The 23,940-nt window shown below is 35.9% G+C and overlaps 1 pseudogene; it reads right to left on the minus strand.

Annotated features, from left to right (window-relative positions):
* Positions 1-2,856: 2,856 nt before the first annotated feature.
* LOC149255186 (uncharacterized) overlaps positions 2,857-23,940 on the minus strand; it is a 178,164-nt pseudogene continuing 157,080 nt past the window's right edge.

Here is a 23,940-nt window from a genome sequence, read left to right on the forward strand (position 1 = left end):
TCACATTTCATGGATTGTACTGAGTACTTTGAGAGCCATTGACATTACTGGTGGTTTCTCTCACACTTGTTAACAGTTTACATCATTGACTGGTAATCAAGTGGTTTCTACCATGTTCAACTCCAACACATTCATTCGCATGGATAGAATCGTACTGTTTCGGGAAGTAGAAATGAAGACCCTGGATCTAGTTTCTGCAATCCAGGCTACGAGGAATTTTGTATTCATTATATTATGGACTATTCATAAATAGATGGCTGTGTCCATATGTGTCTATACTTGTGATGTATTACAAGATCATTCCTATATCAGAGCAGTAGTTAGTTTTCTAGTCAGTTTTGATCTGAGTATGGGAATGCCTTCCTCAGTGATGATATGATCTCATATATATATATTTTTCATTGAATGTTTTACAGGTTCCGACCACGCTGTCCACAAGATGATCCTCGAAATGATAAAGTAATTCACTCTTCCTAAATGATAAATGAAATCCTCATATACTACAGACTTCGCAATTTAGGGGGCAATCTGTTACACAAAAATATCGTCACCATGACTATTTGCAGTCAGTATGGGTCTATCATCACTTGTACTGTCCTCCTAAGCAAGTCTCAGACCTCAGCTCTTCAAGTCAAGCTTTAAAAATGAGAGAAAGACATTGAAAATCAACAAAGTTCTGGTTTCGCACTTTCTCTCACTGTTGCCTGCAGTCCCGCACCCCCTGTTCACATTACCTGTGGACCTGCCCGCTCTGTCCCTAAAGGAGTGGGTGCGGACCCCTGTGAAAGTCAAAAAGGTGTAAGTTTATTGTAAAAAAACTCACTTTGGGTTAATTCTAGATGATTGTAGAAGGAACTTTGACGTGGATTGTTCGCTCTTAGGTGGTTCATGCATCCCAAAAGAGAAGGAGCTAATCCCTTGATGAGAGGAGCTATCCCTTTGAATGAGGGCTTTATCCCTTTGAAGGAGGACCTAGTAACTTCCCTCCATTACACTATAAGTTAAGGCATTGGGCTGGTTGCTAGAGAAGTTAAAAGCTAAACATTTTTGAGGGTAAATGCTGGTGGAATTGAGACTTCCTAGTTAAGCTTGAGAGGAGAGATCACATACCTTTTTGGCTTCATTGGGAAGAGAGTGAAACTTGTCAAAATAAAGGAGACTTCTTGTTGGACCCTGGGAGGAGCTTGTACATCATCAAGGCACAGGTTGTAAAGTTCTTCTTTGACTTGAATTAATACAATCAGATTCATTTTTCTCAACAAATTGTCTTATGTCATTTGTTTCATGAATTCCTTGATCATCATGTTAAGTGTGCTTTATGATATTTTCTTTTCAGGTGCTATTTAATTTGTTTGCTTGTTTGTGTTTGCATATTCGTACCAAGGGAGCTCATTTGGATCAAAGGAGTGATGCTTCCACAAACTTACATTGGACCCAAGGTAGGCCTAAAACACTTGCTTGCCTTTGTTTATAATTACATATTTAGAGAAAGATAGTTTTTGATTGGCTTGCTTGTCACTAGATATCGTTAGATTCTAGGAAGGTCTATCTTGTCCGCAAGATCGACTCGTTCCATGTGACAATCAATAGAGCAGGGTTGTAATGTGAGAGAAGTTCAGACCATTGGGTTGATGGAGTCTAATGGAAATAAACCTCTGGGTATGGTGTATTTGGCAATAGGAGAATTACAGACCAAGATAATCAATCATAGAAACAATTTTCAAGCTGGAATAAGGTGAAGTGGAGTTAGGGAATGAAAGGCGTTTAAGAATCTTTGATTATGCTAAAAGAGGGAAATTGTATAAACATAATCAGGGAGAAATTAAGAATTCCTTAATTATATTCAAAATGAAAGAACCAGGGAGACAAGGGCAATGAAGAGTTCTTGCCTATGCTAGTCCTGTAGAAAACATAAGAAATTACAGGAATTGAACACGGAGTACAGCAAAGTAAATTCAGTGTTATCCTTCTTTCCTATAACTTAGATCATGATATGTAGATGGAAAATAAAACACAGGCATAGCAACACGAGATTAAATAATACTTATTGATCCATGCATTAACACGAGAGTTCTGCAATATATCCTTCTGCCATTGATTCCATAACCAGCAAATTCACCAGCAAAGCATTCCAACAATCTTTTATTTCAGAAGAGCTCTCAAAATATACAACACAGGTCCAGAATGATATACACCAGCCAACAATAATACATATCTTGGGGAAGTAATTATAAAAGAGTTTACAAAATATCCCTTAGGAACAAATATCAGGTAATAAATTCATGCATCTACTCTGGCAAAGGCAATAACTGATGTGGAAAAAACCACGCAAAAATAAATGAAGGAGTAATTATGCTTGTACATGCCGCTTTAGGTGTTCCACTATTGTTGACTTTTGGCTTAAGTAGTCGGCTGATAGCCATTTCTTTGATTTGTGTCCCTGATGTGCTATCATTTGCCACCTGTGCCTGAGTTTGTCTCAGCGTCTTTAGCACGAATTCCTTACTTTACCAATTTGATTTTCTGGTAGGTGACTTCTGTATTTAAATTTGCTATTATGTAGCAGATCAAAAAGAGTATTTGAATTACCTTGGCAAAACCTCAAGCATGCTCTCCCACCATTGATCTGTAGGAAGCTAGTGTCTCTGTAGCTTAACCAATGTTTCATCAGCTTTAGTGTATGTGTAGTAATTTGGCTGGACCTCAAAAAGATGGTTTATTTCATGTTCAATATAAAACAAATGCTCCAATTTTTCATATAAAACATGTCCTGAGGGAGGTGATGTCTCTTCTGTGTTGCTTGATGATGCTGTGATTTGATTTGTGATATAGGTATTTACCCTTCGAGCATATTGTTCATGTGTTAACAGTCTTCCACTGCTGGTCAGTAAGTTGGGCAACCCCTTTCTCTGCAACACTACAAAATTTTGTCTGAAGATACTTATTTCTGCTTGCATCTCCTAGCACTTTCTCTCCAAAGTCTGCACAAAATTCCTCATGGTTAGCACCTTTTTTACTAACAAAATTGTGTCTATTCTGTTCCTGATGTCCAGAGCTGCTAACTGTTCTCTAGTGTGAGTGTTCAATAAATGGATCATTTTCTTGGCTTCCTCGGGCTTGTTTGCCAATAATGTTCTAGCCTTTTGAGTCTCAAATTGAGCTATCCCAATCAACTCAATCTGATCGTGAATGGTCTAGATTGTTGTCCATTGATCAGTGATGGACTGGCCAATTTTACTCCACAAAATTGTTTTGATTTCTGTTAAAGTCTTGTGAAGAGTAAGCTCTTTCTCCAGCTCCTTTATTCTTTTCTCTAAGGCCTTTACTTCCCTTGTCTTCTTAGCCACAACTATTTTTGATTTGTCATAATTCATCTCAATCTTGGCTAATTTTTCTTTGGCTTCTTTTAATTCTGCCACTTGCAGTTCCAGAGCATTTATTTCTTTCATCATCTCCTCCATACTTAGGCTAGCTTCTTGTTCTGTTGCTGATGTAGTTGTTGTTGTAACTGTTGCTGAAGTTGAGGCTGGAGCTGAGGTACCTGCTGTTGATGTTGAATCAGTAGGAGGGATTGCTGTGGTGACTGTAGGAGGAGCAGTCCCAAGAGTTAGAGCTGTTTGAGTTGGCTGAGAGGCCAACTCTCCCTGTTTTCCTTGCAGTGATGCCTCCAAGGCTTTCTCTGTTTCTATCAGTCTTTCATGCATCCTCATAAGCAAACTTACTACATCCTCCTCTTCTTTCTGTTGTGCTACTTCTGTGGTTTGAGGATGTATTGTAGCTGGCAACCTGAGTTGTTTTCTAAGGGCTGCTATATCTTCTTCTTTCTTCTTAATTAAAGCCTGTACGCCCTTGGGATCATTGGGATCATGTCCCAATTCCATAATGATCTCCTCCAATGATTTGATTCTATTGTCCTTGGCTTGTGATGAAGCTTTCTCCAATTCCAATTGGGCAAAAGTGTTGTGAAGTGAATTTTGTAATCTGTGGGCCAATATTGCTTTATCTGCCAAGGTGGAGTACACCATTTCTCCAGTTTGTTTGTGTAACTCAATCTGGTCCATTGGGTGGATGTCTTTAGCAAGGACTTCCAGATTGGTTTTGATGTAATCAGTAGCTGACTGGGGCTGTTTTACTATAGGTCTGAAATGACTGAGGGTCATTTTGCCTTCATGGATATCATAGGCTGCCATTAGCCTCTGTTGATTGGTGGGAGCCATTCTTAGTAATTGGTTATAGAGCTAGAACCTTACCGACTCATTTTGGGCCTTGATTTCATTGAAGGCCTTCTTGATGTCAGAGTCTTGCTTGCTCTACTGCTTGGTGGATGTAACCTCCACACCTTGTTGTCTATCTTGCTCCTGCTGAAAGGAGCTAGCTGATGTTTCCATCCTTGGAGAAATCCACTGTTCAGTTGTTTCCTCCCCTATTTGATTGCCTGCTGTCTCCTCTGTAAATTCTTCCTTAGAGTAGGGGTTCAAACTTTCCCTTTTCTCTCCTTGTTGTTTTGTGGAGGCCCCTGTGGGTGTCTCTTCTTGCTTGTCCCTTCTCTTAGCTCTTTCCACATTGAGAGGAGTTTGTAAGACAGGGACTCCAGGTGCTTTTTCTTGTGTTGAAGGGGATTTCCCCTGACTTTGTTCTTTTGTTGTATCTGGCTGGTCTGCCATTGTCTCCTACTGCTCTGAATGTTGCACCTCCTTGCCTTCAAATGTCCCTGCAGATGGAGCACTTTCTTGGCCAGGTTGTTGGGAAGTTGTGGCAGATGATGTGCCCACTCCAAGGTGTCAAGGCAATGTGAAAAACACCTGTCCAACAGAGTCTAGGTCAGGTGTCTTTTCAAACTCTTTCATTTCTTTTTCTAATCTCTCTTCTTCAGTAAGTTCTTCAACTAGTGTGCCTTCTATCCACTCCTGTTCATTAGCATATTGTTCAATTTGAAGGATACTATAGTGCACATATCCTGTAAGCTTGTGTTTGAGTCTCCTAAAGCTTATGAAATGTTCAGGGTCATATGGTGACCAAAGAAAACTTTGTTTCAGCTTAAGTTTGTCTCTCAGAATAGTGTCAGCCTCCTTCCATGCTTCTTCCCTTTTATTAAAGATAAAAGGGCCCAACTGGTGCCTTATCTCGAGATGTGCCTTTTTCCTAGCACCATAGAAATGAGTCAAATCTGAACTATTGAATTCTCGGTAGTATTCCAGGGCGAAGAGTCTCATAGGGAGATACCTTGGGAGTTTGTAGGGAGCCAATTGACAACCATAGATCCTGATCACTGTATGGTTTTGGTAAAAATACCAATCACCAATGTTGTATTCCTTTGGGAAGTGTAAGATCTTCTGCATTTCATCAGAGAGCTTGGCAAGAGGAGTTATTGACAACAAGCAGGTGGCTAGATATATGAAAACGTCAATAAACTCACAATATGTATATGGGGAGCTACTAACATGATGGAATACTAAGGGCCAGAATATTACAAACCTTCGCTCCCCCTTAGCATCCAATTTTTTAAGGGGAACTAGGAAACTCTCAGGTTGATAGTACATCATAAAATGGTATATATATGCAGTGTATTTGAACACTCTCTCTCTCTCTCTTTAAGTTCATGAACTGCTCATGAATTTTGTTAGCTATATAGGTGGCATAATCGTACTTGACAGTAGCGGGATGTCCTGGAGCAAACATGGACATCAAAGCAAAGACAGTCTCATCCACAATCTCACTTGTTCTGAATCCCAGGATGTAGGAAATCATGTCTATGAGCATTTTTCTAGCCTCACTAAACCAGGCATGGTGATAGAGAATTTTGTATCTGGAGTAGCAATTTGGTGACATAAACAGCTTGGAAATTCGGTCAACTTTTGCAGAGGACAACTTGGAGGCTTGGTCCAGCAAAATTTTTCATGGTGAGAGGGACCAAAGGCTGAGTTGGCTCGAAGTGCAGCATCTCATTTATAGACTGAGGGGTGATATAAAAGAGGAAATTTCTAGAAGGGTCCATCACTGCCCTTTGAGAAGGCTCATAGTTAGCACAACATTGATGGATGAGGTTAGGGAAGACATTGACTGAAGGTAGGCAGTATATAGGCATATTGGACTCCCAGATTCTAAATATGTCAGTTTTGTTCTTATGACTATTCCTTATTTCACAAAAAGCTTGCAAGTGAGGCTTTTGACCCTCCATGTCATCAATATGAAAATCCCTATAAGCAAGAGGTAACCACTCCAACTGCTTATGAGGTGCATTCAAGGGTGCAATGTTTAGGGCCACTGGAGCCTCCATGATTAACTATGTTTATAATTAGATTTTGAGTCTGTGCCTCAACAGGAAACAGAGTACTAATAGTGGCCTTTTAACAGGAATTCTGCAATTTGAGTTCTATGTGAAAATGGCCTTACTAAGCAAAACTCAAAGGGAGGACTGAGTCTACAGAGTTTTTTATGAGGAGGCTAAAAATAGTGGAAAAGCATGGCTTCTACAGATGTTTTCAATGATTTTGTAGGTGGACATGAGCTTGAGTTTAAGTTCAATGGACAATTTATCAAAGGGCCACAGAATTGGCAGGTTTTGCCCGAAAACATGGTTAAACAGTGAGTTAGAGAGCAGAGGTTTGCAGGCAACAGTGTATTTTAGTCGAATTCAGCTCTCTCAGTGATCTTAACAGAGAAATCACATAAAAAACAGGGTTTATGGGTGACTGACGGGTAAATACCTATTTTACGAGAGTTTGGTGTGAAATGCAGTTGCAGACGAAGCTGAGGAGGTCAGGTTTGCAGCATGAAGACGCCTGGGTGGCGGACTGGGACGTTGATGGTGGATTCAACGTAATTCACATGCACAGTCTCCACGGTTCGACGTATAAAAAATAAACAAAAAACATCACTTTCATGACTTTTTGAACAAATTTGGGATTTTTCGGGATTTTTTGGTGCTTTTTGTGCTGATGTCATCATGATGTAACTTTGTCCTGTAGCAGGGCACGAAAGGCGACATGGTGGATGACATGGATGGGTGACAGGGTAGACACGATGGATGAAATAGTGGCGGGGGTGCTGACGCAGGCGCAGGCGTGGTGGGTGACGTGCCCAGTGGGGACAGAGGTCAGTAAATGGTTTCCATCGGACCGCTTTTGGTACAGAGGAGGTTTATGTCAGAGCGGGCCCAATGCAATGGGAATGAGACACGTGTCCCAAGGTACGGCGGGAAAACTGCTTTCCATCGGGCGCTAACTCTCGTACACCGGGGCGGCTCTGATATCAATGCGGGCCATTGGATCTACAGCACCGGATCGGATGGTTGACAGGAGGGGTAGGTGATGGGGCTTTACGACTGGGGACCCGCGCATTATTTTAATGCTTAATAAAGTTTGGCGGGGTTATAAACTTTGGGTTAAGAGTTTTAATAATTGTGGTTATTTGATTAATCAAATATTAATCAAATTCCAATGTTTGCGCGACGACTATGGTTATTCGTTTGACCGGAGGTCAACAAATCCTAGGGCGATAAGTGGCGGGTTGTTATAGCCATATTAGGTCGAGGCGGGGTATTTACAATATTTTTAGGTTTTTGTGGGTTTTTATATATAATAGGGGAGGGGAAATATAAGGGGGATTTATATAATAAAGTTAGAATATTAATATGAATATGAGGGGAGGCGCTAGGTGCATGAAATTGAATCACCTAGGCTTTAGGGTGTTAGGAGAAATAGAACTTTACACAAGAAATGTGGCTTTTAGCTCTTAAGTAAACCTGAAGTTTTACTTAAGTTTTCTGAAAATGGAGTGAAGTTAAGAGTTTGGGCAGATCCCAATCTCTTTAATGGATGTTAGTGAATATTTGTTGTGAGGGAGGAGAGGGGAAGTTAGACATGCAACGTCTGATCTGTCATCAAACCTTTTCCATGGTACTTGAGACATGCATGAAGTAGATCATATTGAAAAAAATGACACTTTTGATAGACTTGTTTCTGCAACTTCAATCTACTTACCCATTCTATAATTCCTAACATTTTTTCTTCATTTTGATTGAGTGCACTTGAACTTGCAAACTTTGATTTTTCTCTTTTCTTTTGACTGCCCTCCTATCTAGATCTACCCTTATTTCCTCCAAGGGCTCAGATTAAGCAGTTGAGACCCTTTGCTTCTCTACTTAGCTAGTGATCTGCCAAGATTGAATTGTTTGGACAGACCTTCATTCTCTATTCTACAATAGGAAATTTAAATATGGGCTGGCCCAGATTGAACTATTGGGCCATCCATCAAGTGTGTCAGAAAACAGTGTTTGCACTTTGTGAACTTGCTTTACACAAATGAGATAGAAGTGACATTTTGACTGGCCACTTTCCTGGTCTTTCTTTGGGGTTCATTTTCCTTTTCTTTTGTCGACCAATTCGTTCTTCTTGCCCTTTGATTTTTCTTTTAGGGCATACCCTCTTTACATTTTTTAATTCTCTTTATCTATATACAAAATATGGAACCCTTGCAGCATGGAAAGGATGATCATATTTGGCACTTCCGTAGTCAATTATGAGAAATGATACCTATTGGTATAGGAACCTAACAAAATGAACTAGCCCCACAATTTCTATATTGGCAATGAAATTTATATTAAATATACGTTGAACTCTTATAGTAGTTTGGTAGTATACCACACCAGGAATTACAAAAATAGTAGTTTGGTAGTATACAACACTAGGAAAATAGCAGAAAAAACAACAACGTAGACTTCTTAGGGTAACTCCCAGCCCTCCCTCATTTCAATGCAACACGGAAAGATTTTCTTGCTCTCTTTTCATTTCAAGGCTGTAATCTCAATTTCAAGCTCTATGACGAGAAACTGAACGAAAGTATTCGTTTCTGAAAAAAAAACTGTATAAAAAATGGAACGGTATGGAAAATGGTGTTTTATATAGTAGTTTTCGTTTTTTAATGCAAGAAACCGGGTTTTCTAAAAACAGTTCGTTTCTTGAAACTATTTCATGGAAAACATTAATTTGGTTCATTTGCAATGTGGATCTCTTCCTGATTGGACGTCAACATGAATCATAAAAAGCATTGGTTTTGTGGATAGTTTTTGAAGGAATTTTCATAGTCTGTGGTTAGAAGTCAACCATATATAGGTTAGGTGCTAATGGAACGGTTTGTTGCAAATAGGTTGGGTGTTCTCCCTAGTGAAAACACCTTGCAATAGTGCTTAATATATCTTTAACAATGTTGACTATTTAGGGATTTTATTAGTTAAAGTTATGTTATTTTTTTAATTGTAGCCATTGATGTGTAGCAGCCTATGGTCAAGTTTTTACAATTTTTTTTTTGTTATTTTTGTGTTGCTTTTATTTAAAAGTGGATTTAGTGATTGTATCTAATATTTAAAATGTGTATTTTTATATAAAATTATAAATTTAAATGTAAAAGGTTTTTTATATATATTTTTATAAATTAGTAATGTATATAGATATTCTATATATATATTTATAAATTAGTAGTTAAATAATTTAGTTAATTTTTGTAGTTAATTAATTATTTTATATAAAAATTGGAAACAATAATTTTTTTTCCATTGGTCTAGTTTATAACCTCTCAAATGATTGGGAAAGGATTTTTATAAAACCATCCTATAGAAACTTTTATCAACTATTAGACTATCTATAATATTAAATATCATCAACCAAAGACATTAATTTAATATATAATCAATTATTTTATCTATTATCCATCCCATTAATAGTTTATTCCATAAATACTTTTTTCATGGGTGATAAGAGAGATTATGTTAGGTAATTTGCAATAAAAAGCTTAAGAGAAACAAGCTATTGATTAATATGTCTATAATACAGACATAATTTCAACTATGATAAATATGGAAAGTTTCATAATTACATAAAAATAGTGATAGAAATAATTGTAAATTTATAAAAATAAACAAGTCTCAAAAATCAAAATAAAAAATATAACAAATAGGAGTACTACTACAAGAAAATACTCCTCTTCATTTATAAATAACTAGCGTAGATCTATCTCTCTAGAGCATCAAGAGACATCAAATCTCTCTCTCTCTCTCTCTCTCTCTCTCCAAACCTCTTTAAGTGAAGATATTTGATCATCTCAATGCTTGATCCATAGTTAAAATGGATCTAGGTTGCTTTAGTTATTAGCCTTTGAACAGGAAACATCGCAGAAAAAATACCATGGACAAAAACCATGGGTTAGGAGTACCATGGGAAAAAACCATGGGCAAGAAAAAACTATGCACTAGAGAATTTTATGTTTTTTATTTTTTTATTTCATTTGATTTTGTTTTATTTTGACTGAGTTAAAATGCCAAATACTATAACATATTCCCCAGGTGGAAAGGGTCTATTGACACAAAAATCTAACAACCAAAAATATATTAAGAGGGGCCAGAATAAAATACCTAGATTATGACATTTCTTTTCAAGACTTCAAGGTCTCTCTCGCTTGTTTTAATTTATGAAAGAAAATTGATGAGAAAAAACTAATAAATTAAATAAATATTAAATACAGAACCATGGAATCTAACAAAACCATGTGCAAAAACCAGCAAATTAAATGAATATAAAGTACAAAACCATAGAATATAACAAAACTATTGGTCATAACATTTTTTCAAAAGTTATTTTAACATAAACAAATCTAGGGACTAAAAAGAATGGTTTGGTAAGTTCTAGCCATGGCTGATAACATTTTTTTAAAGTTATTTTAACATAATCATATTTAACAACTAAAAATGAATGGTTTGGTATGTTATAACCACAAGTGATATTTATATATAATATTTAACTAAGTAGAAATTAACAAAAAATCACAATTTAATAATTTATTTCACTTATTTATATTGATCAACCCCACTTGTTAATTGGAAACATTGACTCACATAACAAATTTTAATGGATCCAACTAAATAAAATTAAAACTAATAAAAAATAACTAATATCAAGAAATAATATCTAAATTTAACTATTAAAATTTAACATAAAAATAAATTTACTATACAAAACCATATATATGATGCATTAAAATAATTGATATAAAATATGACTACATATAATAATCTTTTAATCAATGCAAATACAAATATGAGATAGTCATTATACATTTTAACAATAATTATGGTAAATAATATATACTAGCCTAGATCCATCTTAATTTTGGATATACCAATGCCCTAAAGGGATCAAATATCTTTTATAAATTAGTAATGTGTATAGATATTTTATATATATTTTTATAAATTAGTAGTTAAATAATTTAGTTATTTTTTTTCTCACAAAATAGCAACTTAATATCTAGTTCAACTATACTTTTAAAATATATTATTTTTATTATTATAAAGATTATTTTTCTATTATAATGGATTAAAGATAAATTTGTGAAAGTTTTCTCTTTAGATTTTGTCTTCAAACACATGTTTTCGTATTTATGGTTCTACAAGTGTCAATAGTTTGAGACAACCCTCTATTTTTGGCTCTATATCCCATGGAGATCAACTCAATCTCCACTATCTTGTTACCCAACCATGAAAACAATAACCCAATAACTGTGTCGAAAATGATACAATAGATCCAAAATTTGAGGTCCACTCATGTCACATCCAAGAATATATACAATGTATGTGGGATCATGTGCTCATCCGGAAAATGCAAAGGCTAAATCAAACTTGAATTTGGTGCCAAGTGTTTCTTCACTATTGTATTTTGTAGCCTAGAGGATCAAACATGGATATTCAAGAATGGCTTATGTGAGAAATGGAAGCTTTGTTGATGACTATAATTATTAAGGAATGGCCAATGTGAGCAGCTAAAGCCTATGAGAAACTACCAATGAACCATAGTATTCGAGAATGTTAATGATGAATGCCTGGTTTTATGTTTCATATGTTTCTTGTTTTTTCTCTCTACTCAAAGGCAAAAACTATTTTTCCTGTACAACCACATTGAGAGTAATTTAAGCAATCTGGTATATAAACAATGCTATCTTGTTCTCATAATTAGTTATAATTAAGTTTACCAGTAGTGAAAACCCTCGGTCATGTAGTACACTCCTTTAGGCATGGTTACAAGGCCTAGGCAAAAGACTAGCATCACCTAAAAGGAAATTGTTAATTTAAGATGTCAAATTTGATCTGTTAAACCATGATTAGTCTCCTTGTGACAGTATGTTGTAATTCTATGTCTGAAAAATATTTTGAGATACCATACAAGAACAAAGTTTCTGATTGTGTAGTTGGTTTAATTTGAGAATACATAGAGATGAGAGTAGGGTAAGGCCAGGTGAAAATAGATGTAAATACAAAGGTTCAAAAAACTAGCTAGCAACACTTACCATACCCAAACCATTTTACTCGTGCTACAGGGATAGAGAGATCCACCCAGAGGCGCAACTAGTAGATGGCAAGATATTGTGAATATATATCTATTAAGTATGTGTATATGAAATTCATTATGTCCCCTTTCAATTTTCAAGATGGGAGGAATGCAATGGAGAAAGGGAGATCATATTTTTCCTCTATATCCCACCTATCGGGACACTAGGATAAGTCCCGATAATAAGAGTTGGGTTCGGTCATAAGTATATGATTGTAAAAGGCCATTATGTCTTATAGATCCTTCTTGTAGTGGCTAGGGCCTCCCTTTGACTACGTCTAGGGCCTCTTCGAGTGCTGATTTAGACCTTCCTTGATTGCGGCTATATGCTTCTTCTTGATGGCCGATAAGGACCTCCATCTTGCTACGGATTAAGGCCTCCTTTGCTGTGGATAATAGCCTTCCTTTTTCTATGTATCTCACCTCTCTTGACTGTGTCTTTATGCCTCTCTTGACTAGATCTTAGGCCTCTCTCTAAACTGTGTCTTGGGCCTCTCTCTCGTTGTGGCTAAGCCTCCTTTTAACTGCGGTTAGGGATACCTTTTATCGTAGCTAGGTCTTCCTTTTCGACTATGGATAGAGCTCCTTCAAGACTACGTCTAGGTCTCCCTTCATGACTACAGCTAGGGCTCCTTTGTGACAACAACAAGGTCTTGCACTATTGCAGCCTGCTAGCCTCGTGCTGCTCGGGAACTCCTACACTATAGCACTCTCTGCTACTTCATCCGCATTCGTCTCTACCCACATCCACCAGTCCTGTTACTCTCTCTTCGGGGTTCCCATAGCAAGGTATAATCCAAGAGTTTGGGTACCTCAAGTATCTGCCCCTCATCTCTTGTAGTCCTCCTAACTATAGCTCGATGTCTCCCCACCTCTTCTCTAGATGTACATGATCACTCCCTGTAGTCCCTAGCATGCCCTGGGACACTACAACATGAGCACTAGTGCATTAACTATGCTAAAAGGTCACTTTATTGTTAATTTGACCATGAATATCTCTTCTACAAAGCAATATTTCTTAGCTTTGTTTATGTTAGTGGTTTGATAAGAACATTTCTACAGTCTCTTCGTTGAATTTCTTAAAGTTTTTACATTTATGCTTTTTGACGAAAAAGGGCTAACATTTTACCCTAGCTAAGCAAGGATTCTTTAAATAACCTTCTAGGTTGGTTCCTTTTTGTTCCATCTAAGCTTGGAAAAGTGTCACAAATTTACATCGAACAATGTAAGAATCTAGTCTTCTCCAGAAACAATCAAGCCAACTCTTTCATTTTGCAAATTACCTACCAATTCTGGACATATTCTTTGAAATTTCTATGCTGAAGGTGTTGGATTTAGGCAAGTGATACAGAATACACACCTACAGTTCTATTTTTCACCTATCAGACCAATGAAAATTATAGGAAAAATTGGAAGGGTTGGACATGAATGTTCCAACCATACTCTTATTGGCCTAAAATACATATATTCATAACACATACCTACAATACTATTGTTCACCTATTCTGCTAGTGCATATTGTAGGCAAAATGTTAATGTTAGACTTTGTTGTCTCAAGTTCACACACCAGTGCTAAAGATGCCACATATTGTGTGCATACTTAGATATGTTTGACATTGCAATCTATATGTTTAAATAAATGAATGTATATAATTTCTATATTAGCAAAAACCATCAATATATTTTTCTAGCATTTTGGGATGAATTCACAATAGTATGCTAAAAAGTGTCATTTCAATGTTTGGAAATTAGGATATATTAATGTGAGATATATACTCTACATATTTTGGTTGTCTCCTTTTCAAATCTGAGTTTTTTTAGGCTACATGTTAATTGTTTTAACTTTGAACTTTGAATAAATTCCTAAATGGAATTCGTAAATACTCGAATGAATGGACTTTGTAAGGTAGTGGTACCATAAATTGTGTTATTTCAAATATTTGACTTCCATATTTTCACAAAATAAAGTGTCCTCAATAAATACTTATATGTATAGATACTTATGTTTAGGATTGTGTATGTGTTGGAGTGATTCCTTTATGTTTTACTATAATCCTGATGCTAAAAAGCTTTAGCTGACTTTTTTCATCAAGTGTTCATAGAATATGCAAAAGATTTCATTGTCAAAATGTGGCAAAAATTACATTTCTCCTGATTTATTTCTGTATTGTTCATGACAAGATAATCATGTTGCAGGAATGAGGTATCCTACAGTCAGTTTCAATTTGTGGATTTTTTTTTCCTCCCATTTTTTTACAAGGATGTAGATTTGATTTTCACGTTGATGGTTTTTGCATGTTTCTTATCTAGCCCCAAATGTTGGTAATGGAGCGGATCTTGAGAAGTAGTCGTGGAAACAAACTATCAGAGGTTAATGTTACAATACCACTTCCACCTAGTATCAAAAAAAGTTTAATGGTAAGTGACAGAAAGAAGAGTTATTTAACGACAGGGTTGAAAGGGCAACCTCATGGCTTAGATCTAAGTCATTTATTTGTGTTTCCTAGCTCTAAGGCATCTATTTTTTAGCTTTACGAGATCAATTATTTCACTAATCCAATATGCATGGATTGTATTTCTCACCCGATGTTAGTTACTTGACATGGTTGATATAACATTCAATTATAGGCCACTTTTATTTTAAGTCAAAGATTTTATTGATTAAAAGGATGTTCATATTTTGATTGGTTTACTTGGAGCTTTATTTATTTATTTTTTATAAATTCCACGTGGATGTTATTTTTTCAGGGTGAGCTCTTTGCACCAATAAGGTCAGATGAGTCCTAGAACATAGGTATACAACAAGAACATCTTTGGCCTTTGTTCTGTATCTATTATTCTTTATATCATTGATGGATGGTTAATGATTATATAAAACAGATGGTTAATGATTATATAAAACAGAGGATGGGAAGGTCCTGCCAATTCTCTTGACAAAATAAAATAAACTGGAGTTGTAGAATTTTGTTTTAAAGGGTGATCCAGAAATCAATACTTGAAAAGTAGAACTTCAGAATGGCAAGCTATATGATCTAGATCTAGAGACACAATAGACCGTGGAAAAAAATGATGGTATTAATGAGTCTTTCCTGAAAATAAGCTCTAATTGTTAGACCACTACCCAAATTTCAATTATCTGCAATGGAAATAGTGACTCTAGCTTTATTTGTATGAATAATGACATTGACCATTGTCCTATTCGTTTCCTATGAATGATTTTGATTTTCAAATTCCAACTAGTTTGTTCTTAAATTAAGTAAAGATTTGATGAAAAACTTATAGTCTTCAAATCTCTTTTCTAAATCTATTTTCTTGAGCAAGTTTGTCTTTTTACTTTAGGTATTGTAGATTGCTACTTTGTGACATATGCTATGATATAATTGCCTGGATGAATAGACAGAAGCATTGTACAACATAGTATTTTTTAAATCTAAAGAAACATTATTTCCAAATACAAAGTTTATTAATTAAGAACATCTTTTAGACTTATTTTCTAAGTTATGCTTATATTTCAGTAGGGGATTTTGTGTACGCTGATATTGTGTTGTCTCTTTGGTTTTTGTCAGGTAACAATGGTTAATAAGGAAGGTGTTCTTAAGTAGCATGCACACATCTTATTCTACTATCAACATAAAACTCCATGGTTTTCAAGCATGGCAACAAAAATGTAGATGTTAGTCGGATATCCAAAGTCCGTGTTGGATGAATTTAATACTAGTGATGATTTTGGTTCCTTCTCAAACAAAGAATTTCATGAGTCAAATTCAAATAAACAGAAGCACCTCAAGAATGAAGGTGAAGCTATTGGTTTCTATCCAAGTCAATTTCTTTTATTTTTTGGTTGGTGTCATGTTTTGAGTGTGGAATTGTGAAATTCCAAATTGCATGTTGGTTTATGTAAAAGGGATATATATATATATATATATATATATATATATATATATATATATATATAGATATATAATTTTTTTTTTACATTATGTCATTCATGGTTTCCAGAGATCCGTGTTACATTTGCACAGAAGTTTAGATATCATTCAGATATCTAAACACCAAACAACAACAACATTGAGATTTTTATTTCACTCAACCTATAACATATTGCATCTGTCTTCATCACTGTTCTTCTTCAAAATGTTATCAACTTATGACATTTGCTTTGCAATATTTGGTGCATTTTCTAGTTATAGGTCATTTCTAGATTGTAAATGTCTTCAGACTTTCACTTCTAATTCAATATTCTAATGAACATATTGATTCTCTTTACATAATTATTTTTCCCTCCACCCACTTTTCATAACTTCCATAACCATGAGGTAGGAACCTACAACTTCGATGTTTCTTTGCTTTTTTAGTAAAATATTGTCGAGAATTTAATTTATTGAAAGTTGTAGAATTTACAATTTATGAAGTTTTAAGGTCTAATTTTAAAAGCCTAATTCTTTAAAGGGTGCTAGCTCAATGGAAGAGCACCTAACTTACAAGCAGGAGTTGGTGGTTCGATTCCATCGTGCCCTAACATGATCCATATGGAATGAGCTTTTGACCATCACCAATGAGCTTTGGTGACATTTTTCAACCATCATCAAAATATGAAATGGTGACAGTCAATGAACACCACCATATATATGCATCAATAGTGATGAACCTCAAAGGTTTGTAATCATAAATCGTTGTTGTTGATATGAAATGGTGACAGTCGATGTCCATCATTATAGTCATTATTTGTGACGGACCTTGAATGTCAGCACAACACCTATACTTATGGCAATTCGGCTTTTGGTCAGGGTCAATGAACGTCACCATATATATGCACCAATATTGACGACCATGAAAGATCCATCACAATAAATCGTTGTTGTTCATATGAAATGGTGACGATCACTATCCGTCATTATAATCAATATTCGTGATGGACCTTTAATGTCACCATAACACCTATATTTTTGGTGATGTTCAGTTTTTTGTGATGTAGGCTATGGTCCATCACCATTGCTCATATGAAATGGTGACAGTCGCTATCTATCATTATAAATAATTACTGGTGACGGACTTTGAATGTCACTACAACACCTATACTTTTGGCAACACCACCTTTAGTGATGTTTAGTTTTTGGTGATGGAGGCTCTGGTCTGTCACCATTGCTCATATGGAATGGTGACGGTCACTATCCGGCATTATAAATCATTATTGGTGACAGACTTTGAATTTCACTACAACACCTATACTTTTGGCGACGCCAATTTTGGTGACGTTCAGTTTTTGGTGACGAAGGCTCTTTTTACCATCACTAATGAGCTTATGGTGAAATTTTTCTCCCCTCACCAATGTCCTTTTTTCTTGTAGTGACATGTGCATATGACTACACTAATCAAGTAGCATCTATCATGTATGTAAGCATAACTTTAATAAACATGTACATAAACCTAATGTATATAAACATAATGCATATAAAATTCCATTACTAACATACTTACATGCCCAACATCCAAACATGTATGACGACATGCTATTGCCTCAAGATCTAATGCTGCAACTTCACTTTAACAATTTGCATCTCCTGCTCTATCTCAACCAACACATCAACATCATAACATACCAATAGCATCATGATGACCTAATTGCATACAATTACCTCATGCACAACAACCCTCACCATGACAAGGCAGGCATAACAACATATAGACACTAACGTGCATAACAAATGCATATACAACCATACCCTCACGATGACACATTCCATAACAACACCATCAACCTTCACTTGGTGACATCTCTACAACCATCATCAACACCATGAAAATGCAACAAGAACATGGACTAAAAGCATAAGGAACACATATGAAACCAATGAAAACACATGACCAACCCACATCCCATCCAATCCGAGGGGTCAACCATGCTATAATACCACTATGTGGTATCAGATATGACCCAAAAAGAATGCAACCCACTCTGATACCACTCTGTAACACCCTCCTCCCATGTCTACCTAAGTAACTAGCTAGTTAGTGTAAACATGTGATGAGAGGTTAGTATGATATGATTCAACCTCCTAGGTGACCTTAGGAAGTGGAATCGATGGAGACACATCAAACATACCTTTGACATCAGCAACAACACTCCTAAGAGCCATCCCAACCACACCGATACCATTCCCATAGGTCCCAATGATTTTTTAAGCTATTAAACCTCTGTATGCTCCCATGTTATGGGCATGCCAGTGTCCAGAGAGCTCTGGATGCTCCAGTATGCCTTCATGCCTACATCCAAGGACTATTTCCAGTGTACCTATGCCAGAGTCCATGGAATTTAAGGCACTTTTCAAGCCCATAATTCCAACCACTTCCCATAACTTGTTGTAGCTTATGAAAACCATTAAACACATGATGACAATAATAATAAACCGAAAACTAACTCTAGTACTACGCCTGACAATCCCCAATCGAGACTGACATTCTATCAAACACTTGGCATCAATGAAATCTACAAGTTTAGGATACAAGACATAGCATGAATGACTGAAAACTCTTATGAGACATGTCAAGAAGGATCACCACCTTCTCCCTTGAACTGTTATGACATCAAGTAGGTCTTCCATCCATTATCCTTTCAGTTACAAGTAAATAGATGAAATAACCATGACAATAACTAGTCATATAACCATGCTTATAACCAGCATTAAACCATGAAAAGAACAATCAGATAACAACCATTAAATCCACATATAAACAATTACAAAATAAAGAGAACTTAGATTTTACTAAACATAGGCAAATCTAACTAGGTTCAGGACTTCTATGTACCACCTGACCATAGACATGGGTGAAACAAATCTTTCTTTCAACTAGTCACCCCTGTGCCATATTACAAGCATGAATGTAGGATCTCTTGGATAACCCAATCCAAAAAAAACCAAGAGAATAGAGAGGTTAAACCACCTTGAACCTCACGAAACTATGATCACACTAAAGCTGGTGCTTCGATCATAAAACCAAAATGAAGTTGAAATTCCATTCAGAATCATTCACTATCCTTGAGGAATTTTTTGTCTCCTTGTCTCTCAGGCTTTACCACAATCCAATCATGGATCACTAAGCCCTAAACCGATACATCAATCTCTTAGGATTCACTGTAATCCACACCAAATAACTAGGCCCTAAAACTATGCTCCTCCCTAAAGATTTATTATGTATCTAGCCAAAATAGGTCAAGTGATTCCTAGGCCTTTGGGAGTGAACCTTGACACCACCTCCACACTAGATTGCAAAATCCATCCAAAAATTACAAAGATCAAAACTGAGGTCAACGACCTAGCACACCATGGAATCTGAAAAAAGGCAACGCTAGGCTAAAAACCACTTTCATAGCCTGACAAAACCATGCCATTGACACCAAGAGAACCATACACTAACATGCAAATCCATTCATGTCAAAACCATCTATGAAATCACACATGCAATATGTTACCTGCATGTATTCCTACTGAAACATCTTTATCTTGATCTTCCTTGTTTGATCCTTGTTTTCCTTCCTTTCCCTTTTCTTTCCTTCCCTTCCTTTCCCTTTTCTTTCCTTTCCTTCCTTTCCTTTTTCTTGCTTTTCCTTCCTTACTCCAAGGCAAAAGTGCTCCAAGAAAATTCTAAATGTGCAAGAGAGAGAGAGAGAGAGATATAACAATGAGAGAGCTCCAAAACTGAACTGACCAAGCTTACACTGATGAGGCCTACACTGACCAAGCTTGAAAAATGATCCTTAGAGGCCATTTTATCAATGAGGCCTCTATTTTCTTAAATTTCCATTATTTTCCTTCATTTTCCTCCTCACGTGCAACCTGTGCCCTTTCATCTTACTTTTATCCTAATTTCCCTTTATTTTCATAAATAAGTGTGCCAAAAATGCCTTTTTTCCTTTTTAATGCCTTTTCCTTTGCCAATTTCCTTTAGCCATAACCACATCCAATGATGCCCACTAGGATATCCTTGCCAACATTCAGCTTGGAATAAGTGTGCCTTGACCATGGTTTTAAATTTTGCCTTTATTAACTTTTGTTACATGGAATTTTCACCAGGTTGTTACAAAATGTTTCTTCAATTCATACTAACTCAACTCCTTTGTCTTTATGTCTCTAAACTACTTCACATATTCCAACTAAATGTTTGATTTCCCTTTCAGGCTAAAGATAGCTATTCTAGCCTTCATGTTCTCTGTGTAATCATGCAACTCAAAGAACTTCTTCATCCCAGGTTACCATGCCTTTGCATCTTCTAAGTTCTTCAAATCCCCACCAAAAGGTATGTGGCTTGGATTTCTTGAACTCATCAAGAAAATATCCCTTCTCACTCCTCCTTAAAGGATGATAATGATGATTACCATGGTACCTATCAGAACTATAACTACAATAGAACTTGTATCCATCACCTCTCCTATCTGGAATATCCAAGAACCTGCCATATTTGATCGTGTCATCCCTATTCTACTTGTTCCTACCATGATATCTACTCCCATATGACACATTAGTCTTATCCTCCTCCCCATGGTTCATCCTAAGAAGTCCCTATTTCTGCAAGTCTCACAAACTCTGAAGGATTACAACATTAACCTTTACATGTTTCGCCTATGCCTGAATGATTCTATCATTATCTCCTTTGTAACCTCTTATTTATTCCTGCAAACTTCTCAATGTGTCTTCTATGCTATGAGAGTTCTCATCACCATGTTGCTTATCTAATCTATAGGGGGGGTCTCATAAAATAAATTCTACCATCTTGCTAGTCGTCTTTGACCTACTTCCTACAAGTATACCATGTTTTCTTAAACCAAAACATAACATATTCAACATACACGAATTCAAGCTTTTGTGATCCATATCATAATGTATAAAGAATTTTTTGGAAGAAATCACATTGAAGATTTTGGATATGAAAGGTGTTTATATCATCCCTTGTTCCTGTGGAACCTCATACATCGGTGAAATTGATCGTTCTATTAACCAGAGGATGAAGGAACATGTTTCTAATATCGAGCACAAGAGGACCAAATCTTTAGCTTTGGTCGAACATGCAGAGAAGACCAAGCATCATATATGCATTTAGGAGGCTAGGGTTATCTCTAAGATTCCTCAAATTTTCCATCATCGTAAGTTTAGGGAAGCCATTGAAATTGAGATGTCTTCCAGTAATATTAATAGGGACGACGGTTGGAAAATTAGTAGTTGTTGGATTCCTGCCCTCTCTTCTTAGTTTTCTCCATCTTTGTCTGGCGCTTTGTTTCCTCTTTTTTTTTTTTTTAAGGATTAATATTATTATTATCAATATTTTTATTATTAATAATATAAATATTAGTATTATTAATATTAATACTAGTTCTCAGTAATATTAGAATCACTTTATTATTAGTTTTTAATCTTTGGTTATATCGAAATATATATAAATAAAATAAAGAGAATCAAATATCATTAAAACCCTTATAAAATATAGTCGTTAATAAGTTGATATATATATATCTATATATATATATATATATATATATATATATATATATATATATATATATATATATATATATATATATATATATATTAATGAAATAGAAATATAATAAACAATTAATAAATTAATAAAATTTATCTAAATATTATTAAACATTTCCCCTTTCCCTTCCCGAGTCAAATATAATTGTTTTCTTCTAGCTGTTAGGTTGACCTGTCTCCCTATTTAACCTTCTTCCTAGATCTGTTTCTTCATCATGTCTTGAAGATGAACCACTCTTTTTGGTTCAAAACTTGTTGACCAAAATCTTCAATGTGATTTCTTCCGAAAAATTATTTATACATTATATTCAACATACCTCAGTGTAGTTAATGGGAGGATATCTTGTCTGCAAGGTCAACCATATTAGCGCAATACATGTGTAAACATAATCACAACATTATATAAACATCATCTCAACCATCAACCAGTTACCATGCATGACTATACCAACCACATACTATGACCTCATGGACAACAACTATAACAATGTCAATGTATAAATAATGATGTATAAACACTAACATGCATAAAAAGTGCATAATCAACATGCACTCATGATAAATACAGCCAAAAAAAACCACCATCTACTTTCACATTGTGACACAATTGCAACCATGCCTACCAAACAAGTACATAGACCACAAGCGTAAAGAACACATATGAAACTAACATGTTTGAATGACCAACACATTCGGCATGTCCAGTCCAAAGGGTGAACCATGCTCAAATACCAGTTTGTAACACCCCCCCCCTACATTTACCAAAGCTAACCTATCCACTAGGGTAAACATGTCACAAAGATTTACTATGATGTGATTCAAATCCCCATGTACATTTACGGAAGTGGAACTGACAAAAAACCAATATGACCTTTCTCAGGAGCTACAGAACCTTCAGGAGACAGCTAACCCTTCCAGGTGCCCAACCCCTGAGACAAATTGTCATTTTGTTGAGCTATACCTCTAGTCGCTCCCATGACAAGCCATGCATGTGACTGAGACCCTCTAGTCACTCCCACAACAATTCATGCATGCGATTATGGCCTTCTTCAGGCAATTTTGAGCTAATGGCCTAATATTTTGTGCCACTTTTTTGGGCTAGGTCTCAAGCCTATGCCCAAAGCTTCATGAAACTTATAGAAATTATAAATAACAATGAATTTAATCTACTAAAGCAAACATTGGTACAAGTAATTGACCTGACCCCTACTAGCCATGATAGGAATTTCATCAAACATATCACAAACATGTAATCTACATGTCATAACAACAAATCTGAGCATAGGGGTCTCATACTTATCAAAGAATCATCAAGAAGAATTGATGCCTTGTCACAATAGTTGTGTTATTATCTATTAGGTCATATATTCATTCACATTATATGCACTAATCAAATCATGATGAGATCCATAACCAAAGTTTGTCATGAACCATGCTTATAACCAACATATAACCATTAAAATAACAAGAGTAGAAAATCCATAAAAACCACATATTAACAAGTACATTTACACATGAAATACCAAAAGAAAATGTTTTCTTATTAATGTATGCATAAGCCAACCATGTTAGGGACTTCCATGAACCACCTGACCATATATTGTGTTGAACCAAGTATTTCTTTTAGCCAACCACCCTCGTGCCATATTCCAAGCATGAATCTGGGAATCACAACAAAACCATCCAGGGCTTCCTCAGGCTTTGTCATATATCCAAACAAGGGATTCCTAGGCCCAAAATGCTCATCAATACAACTAAGATTTATCACAATCCCACCAAATCACTAGGCCCTAAACAAGCATAGATGCCTCCAAATCTCTCCACCTAAACCATGAAGAATTTCTTTGTCTCCACCTTTTGGCTTTATCGTATATCCCACCATTCACCAGTTGAATATTACTAGACCCAACAAGGCTTTGCCCTCCAGAATTTACTGTATATCCCTCCATTCACCAGTAGAGGATTCCTAGGCCTAACGAGGGCATACATAATTAGGCTTTACCTCAATGCCACCTTCACTAGTCAATGGA

The sequence above is a fragment of the Pinus tabuliformis genome, chromosome 7 (genome assembly GCF_031772625.1).
Source record: "Pinus tabuliformis cultivar Carrire ecotype Pingquan chromosome 7, CPIR1, whole genome shotgun sequence".
Taxonomy (NCBI): Eukaryota; Viridiplantae; Streptophyta; class Pinopsida; order Pinales; family Pinaceae; genus Pinus; species Pinus tabuliformis.